General features: G+C 30.4%; 1 protein-coding gene across 1 annotated transcript in view; it reads right to left on the reverse strand.

Moving 5' to 3' along the window:
• LOC118190894 (synaptotagmin-12-like) overlaps positions 1 to 7,138 on the reverse strand; it is a 506,095-nt gene extending 498,957 nt beyond the window's left edge. Inside the window, exon 1 of the mRNA XM_085824139.1 lies at positions 7,021 to 7,138. The gene's annotated coding sequence lies outside the window, so the exon portion shown is untranslated. The remainder of the gene's footprint in view (positions 1 to 7,020) is intronic.
• Between the last annotated feature and the right edge of the window lie 365 nt (positions 7,139 to 7,503).

The following is a 7,503-nucleotide window of genomic DNA, read 5'->3' on the forward strand; positions in this document are numbered from 1 at the left end:
ATGACTCATCAGAAATTTGAATACCTAATTTCTTAATTTTAATTATATTTACACACTTTTTACTGATCATAGTTAATCGTTGATGCACAATCTGACTTCGCTATGTGCTTTGTTATCATGTGTAAATTTGCGTAAAACTGTAACTGCTTTTCTTATGTAATTTACAAAAACAGTCTCGTAAATTCAAATTTTCGATTAATCGATATTTTTTTCTGCGTCTTTCAATCGAAGTTTGCCTGTGAAAGAGAGTGGTTTGCCTGAGAATGAAATAAAAAAGTTAATAAAAGTAAAACATTTTGTAATGTATTTTATCGCGCTGAACTTTCTGTAAAATATCTTTTAGAGTTTCTTTTCTTTTCTTTTTTTTTTTTTTTTTTTTCTTTTTCTTTTTAACGATTCCTCGCATCTTTTCTGAAATAGTCCGCAGTCGACTCAGCGTCAAAATATCGATAAATGGCAGTAGCGTCTTCTTGCTATACAATATGTGAAAAATAAATAGATGGCATTTGGATTATCTCTATAAAAAGAACTTTTGTAGATTTTACGTAAGCTCGGTAGAGCATTAATATCATAACGTTCATGATTTATGCGAAAAACAGCGTAATGGACATACAGGTTCTCCTCTGATAATATGGGTACTCAGTTAATTGGGATTCAAATAATCGAGGCACTTCTGCAGTAGCAAATTTAAGAAAACGAATCGAATGAAAGTAAGATGCGTCACGAAATGCGGCATTATGGAATTTAAATATTTCATTCATGGATATGCTAATATATAATGCCTTTCCTTCACAGTACTACATAAACATTGTTTTTTATCTAGAGTAAGTTTAATGCTGAGTTGAAGAAACAAAAATCGTATTAGTAGCTTCGTACATTTCATATTCCTTAGGAAATATTCAAATGAATAAAACACATTTCTTATTTCATTCTTCAGTTGTAGAGTCACTAGGTTAATTGGAAGCAGAAAAGATGAAAAATATGCAACCGCCTTCGCCGAGAATCGAACCACGGACCTTTGGAATACCGGCCCAGCGTGCTACCGTTACACCACGAAGGCACGCTAGGGAAGTGGAAGAAATACCTTATATACTTCCCCTTTTTAAAGGGCGACTAGGGTTTTAGGGGACCTAGTCGCCAAATCCTGAGTGCGGAGAATCATCATCCACAACCCTTTTAGTTCAGGCGCCACTGTAGAGATATTAGGATTTTTTGGAAGCCAGAGAGATGAAAAATATGCAACCGCCTCCGCCGGGAATCGAACCAGGGACCTCTGGAAATACCGGTCCAGCATGCTACCGTTACACCACAAAGGCGCGCTATGGAAGTAGGAGAAATACCTTATACAGTTTAAAACTCATTATTTTTGCATCTAGTGTGTATAGATGGATGAACGAATACATATATACATATATGTGTGTATGTACGGTTAGAGAATATTTTTTATGTTTTTACTGCTTAGCTAATAACTTAGCAAGAAATAATTTTATTTTCGTTACATTATGTTTTCCATTAAGAATACTAAATTTTTCGGTTATATACCGAATTGTATATTATTGGGTTGAAACTTTAAATAATTCTTCAAAATTATCTAATTATGAAAACGGTAAGCTTAGTCTTGTTTTCTCTAATACTTATTTTTTTTTACCTTATCCCAAAATTTAGGGTTAATTGTTTGGAAATGAGAGAACTATTTATGTTGTTTAGAATTCATTTTATATATTAATTTACCTTCTGCAGGTAAAAACAAAACGCCCAGAATATGTACCTCTTTGCATACTTTTGTATTCTCCGAATATGATTTGAACATCCGTTTCCAAGTAGTGAGATGTCTTAGGCAGTTACATTGGTCTTAGGCATGCTTGGAATTATATCACTACCTGACTCCTAATTTACAATATATTCCAGTTCTTCAAAAAATTGCTAAATTTACAAATGCGTCCCATTTCCCATTTTATTTGCATTAATTAGAGTTATTATGAATGCAGAAAATCTAATTGTATTTAATTTAACACATAATAGGTGTTCCGCAGCAGTTTTTCATCATCGATTTGTTGCTTGAATTAAAGAATAAACCACATTAATTTATTTATACAAGGGAGTAAAACTTATTTTATTCTTTTAGACAATTAGGAAACAGATTTGCTTTGATTAAAATACTCGTATGTTTAATTAATTATACCAGACTATATTTAAATAACCGTAATCATTTCGAGTTGAGATTCTTTTTAACCAGACTTGTGTAATATATTCGTTAAAAATACTTCCGAGTGAATTTAATAAATTCCTAACGCTTTTTAATTGGAAACGATATTCGTATTCAATTTTTAAGACGCATGAGGTATTGTATCAAGCATTAACTAGGTACTGATTTCTTATTGAAACAAACAAAGCATAACTGTGTAGTGAGGCTGTACTACTTTAATGAATTCTTCTGCTTACTAATTATGGAATTAAAGACTTCCTGAAAAATGTAATATTTTGCTCTTTCTCTCATAGATTGCAAAGCATAAAAACAATAGAAATTGATCATGTGAGAAAAAATTATGCTATAAGCGGACGATATAATAATATAACATATATTATATATATATAATAATATAATATATATAAATATAATACGATATAATAATATAATATATAATATAAATATTTAATAAGCGGAATAAATAAAATTATGCTATAAGAAATCATATAGCAATTTAATATAAAATAATAAATCATATGCAGTATAATATTATATAATAAGAGTTATATAATAATTTAATATAAAAAATTTAATAAGCGGACGATACCTCGGTGTACGTTGGTTTTGAAATACGTCTAATTTGATATATGTCGTGATTGCAGACGAAACTTTTTCTTTGCTAAACAACATCTGTTTAATATACGACTCGAGTTCGATGAGTCTCGACTGCCTGCACTACACTTATTTACCTCTTTTGGCTACGACAGCGCATGAGCGTCAGTACTCCTGTTGCTATTATTCAGTAAACAACCTGTGCTACATTGAATTTTCAAGCTTTTTCGTGTAAATGTTTTGTTAATTCATTAAAAATGAGTTTTAGGAAAGTTAATGAAAAGCATCAAGCAACGAAGAAGACTGTTAGAATCAACATGAAAGTGAGATAAGAGATTTTTGAAAAGTATGAAGAAGGCATGCTTATCCGGGACTTGGTAGTGTCGTATTTGCTTAGTACGATGGTGTCTACGATTGTGAAAGCAAAAACATTATTAAATCAACTAACGATGCGAAAGAGATGAAATCGATTAACAAATAAAGATCATAGACATCAGACCATATTAAAAATTTATTTTGTTCTGTATACCAGAAAAACATTAATGTGCAACTTCATGGGCAGCGCTTTATTCATGTACAGCATATGTTTCCCCCTTTGCATTTGCATTTTAGTATTAAATAGTGTTATAATAAAAACAATAGGGGTTTTGTGTAAGAACAGATTATATTTTCCCTTTTATTTTTTTAGGAAAAGTTAGACTGCCACTCGTCCAGTTTGGTATATGTTCAAGGACATGGAATATATACCGTTGTACCACTGCATAAAGTAAAAATTGCTCCCTCAACAATGGAAAGTAATTTACCTTGCCAACAATAGCAGAGCGGTTAGGACCGCAAAATACTAATAGTTCGACCTAACTTTGAACCCAAGCCAGAAAACTAGCCGATTTGTTACAGTAGGTAATTAAAAATAAAAAGAGTGTAAAGTAATAATATCTGCTCAACGTACTAGCAAAAGAGGGTTCTACTTCCGATAGTTTCAGAAGAAATTCCATTCTTTATCTCAATATTTAAAAAATCAGACATTATCAAGACAAAGCAACAAGTAATACTTCGAAAAGTGCCACTGCATTCTTTGAAGAAATGAAGACTGATACAGGTATTGCGCATATCCTTTTCAACGTATTCCTGCTAAGTACCCTGATGCTTCACCTATGGAGTATTGTTCAACTGGTTTCGTGAACAAAATTATTAATCGACTCTCGAAAGTAATGGAAGAGAAATGGAAATCAGTAAACCTGGAAATTTTACAAAAAGCCTTTCTATCATGGAGACCACGATTTATAGTCGCGATGAAACGGTTATTAGGTTAAACATTAAAAAAAATGCTCTACATTTTAAACAATACTTAAACGGCCCGAAACTGTTCTAAAAATATGTAAATATTCTCTGTAGTTTTGCTCTGTTACGTAAGTGTTTTATAGATATGACATGTCTGAAAATTTGAAAGTTTCCGGTTTAAACTCTAAATAAAATTTTTAAATTAAGAAAATTCAACTTATTCTGATTCAGCCTTAGATTTAGAATTTTCGAGAAACCCACTACGCATTTCGAGATAATATAACACTTTGTTACTTGAGGAAGAGATATCAATCAAATACAATGTGTCAAGTTCTTTCGAAATGAAAAAAATATTTCTGTAAAATTAAAACCAGTCAAAGTCTGAATTTTTCTAAATTTAAATTTTAATTAATATGTAACGTAATCTTCCACATAATATGGGGATGTGGAAGCCCTAATTTGAATTTGAAATTTGTTTTATTATCGATTTCAGATTTTGTAACGGATTTTTGATTAAAAAAACTAAAGATTTCTTCAAAACGTGCAATGGCAACAGTGTATGAAAAAAAAAAAAAAAAAAAAAAAAAAAAAAAAAAATTTCTATCTTCAGCTCGAGAATCTGTATCGGAAATTCTAAAGATATTCTCATTTTAAAATTATGTTGCGATATTTCTGTTGAACTGAATTTTATGATTTGAGTTCGAAGTACATGATATTTAATAAATAAAGGTAACACCCAAACCGTTAGAAAAAACGCTCCTTTGGACGTAATTTAAAATCTGAAACCTTTCAATTTTTTTCTATTATTATTTTTGGTTTTTTAATAGAAACAAGTTTTCAGGCATAAGATTACAGACTCTAATTGCCCAAAAGTTCGATTTGAATAAATGGGATGGACGCGCTTGATGCCTGGGTGCAATTTTTTGAATATTTGGCATAAAAGTGCTGAACCTAATTATAAAATGACCTTACTCAGAAATATTCAGACTGTTTCTCGTTTCCTGTAGTAAGTTATCGACTTGATTAAAGCTTACTTCCACCAGGTAAAAAGAAGGAAAATTCGATAATGTTGGTTCGTTAGGCAAGCTTAAGTTTGAGATATTTCTCTCGGATGGATTTTATTTCTAAAATTTAGCGTGCGCATATGTTTTCAATAAGACTTGACTTATTTGTCTGACAAAGTAATATGAGAATAAACAGTTTTCCGAATTTTATTAATTCCGAATTTTATTAATACATTTTTATTAATAATTTTTAGTAATCATTGGGATCCTGATTATTTCGCATTCATGCATCGACTGCCAGTTCCCCCCTTGACAATCAAATGGTCTCTTTAAAATTTCATCGACCAAACTGGCAACCTCTGCTTTTATATACATTTAAGGAAAACTAGTATAAACTCTAGTGTGATGTAAAGGGGCAAACAAAAATACATCTTTGAAATTCAAATTTTGTATAATTATGAGCTTATGATATAAAAAATGTATGCTTCATTTTGAAACATTTAAATTATTTAAATATTTAAATAATTTTGAATCGGCTGTCTACTTTAAAAATTTAAATAAATTATATTATGGAAATTGCTGCTGTGTTAAAATAAGTTAATACAATTTAAAATAAGTATACTGCAAAAAATTTTAGAGGAAATTTTAGAATAAATTTTAGAACCAAACCCTATTTTTAGACACAGTAAGACAAAATTCCATTTTTATTTTTTAGAATGGGATTATTATAAAAAACCCTGAGTGTTTCTTCCAAATAGATTTACGTAACAGCAAAAGCATGTTAATAGAGAATAAGCTCTATGATATTATACGCAAGCTCAAATAGAAAATACGCTCAGAACAAAGCTTATATATGAAGCTCAAAATATCAGTAATCAGGTTTCTATAAATAGCTACATGAATTACAATGGACCACTATATAAAAACCCGAATAAAAGAAAGGTCAATCTGTAAGCAAAAGATCTCTTGCCCTCTCCGAATTTTTCTTTAATAGTCTATAACTTGAAGTATATATTTGTTTTTGTGCAAGATATTCATACGTCAGCCAAAAATAAATGTAGTTTAAGAAGAAAACTGAAGATACTGCAGAAATATTAGATTATATTATCACTTCAATTATATTGTCAGTGTGATAATTTATTATCATTCTCATATCGACATTCAGAATGGCAATAAATCTTATAAGCTTGATTACAACAAACAGCCCAACAAAAGTTGGAACATACTTTGAACATACTTTAGTATCTTAGTATTTAGTATTTAGTAGTTTTAGGAAAAGTGAACATACTTTGTTCAGGAAAACGGAGTTTTTGTCCATAATTCTTCAAATATTCACCAGGAAACGCATTTTAACAAACAAAAGGGAAAACAACAATTTCTTTTATTCCATAAAAACATGTTTTCCTACTAAAACCATTTCATAGTTTATTTTGAAACATTAGAATTTTTTCCCTTGGTAAAATCAAATTATAATATTTAATGATATCACGATAATATTTCGATATTTATCGTGATATCATTAAATATTATAATAAATATTTCGATAAATATTTCGATATTTATCGACAACATATCAGCTAATTCAAATGTGCATTCTTTCAGATTTCATTTCAAAAGTTCGAGCTTTAAAAAGCAGCAGCTTAAAATTTTATTGAACATATCCAATCTCAAGCTTTAATATTCTGTAATAAATAAAAAGTTACATATGATAATTAGCAACATTTAAATATAAAAATAACTGAAAAAGAAAAATTATCCTTTTAACAGAATACTAACTCAGGAATTTATTTAAAGTCCTGGCCGTAAGTTTCTTACTATACTTAAAAATTTTATTTGCCCAGGTATTTTTGGCAACGTGCCTTATTACGGAACATTTAAATTGTTGGTATGTATATAATATAAAGCATTTTTCTTAATAAAATAGCTAACACTTACCAAATGCTACTCTAAGAGATGTCTTGAAGACGGGACAGCGGGTACTTTCCAACTCTTTTAATTGTAGCGAAACAATTCAGAGATGCTAGTGTCGAACTCTTTGGAGTGTTTGTTGTTGAATATTTGAGAAAGATCTACTGTTTCTCGGTGCTCTTCTGTAAGGATCGATATTTCGTGTTGGCGACAGGGTTGCCACAATCCTAAGATCCCTTTCCCGCCAAAATGATATCGGAGGCTTGCTGGAATTAAAAAATCAGTCGATCGAATGACGACCAGCAACAGGTGTCAAAATACTATCATATTGATTTGGCGAAAAAAAATTGAAATGTTTTGCTGCTTATGGTGCAGAAATTGTTTCCCATTTTTAGTGTGTACAGTTTAAGGCAGAAACTAAAGCTCGCGTGTCAAGTTTCAATCTTGCTGTAGAACACTTAGCCAAGTAATCGTGACTTGTTAGTATAGTAAAACGTTGCTTGAAGGAAA

The sequence above is a fragment of the Stegodyphus dumicola genome, chromosome 9 (assembly GCF_044657685.1).
Source record: "Stegodyphus dumicola isolate Sdum_Otavi_A_Nest chromosome 9, ASM4465768v1".
Lineage (NCBI taxonomy): Eukaryota > Metazoa > Arthropoda > Arachnida > Araneae > Eresidae > Stegodyphus > Stegodyphus dumicola.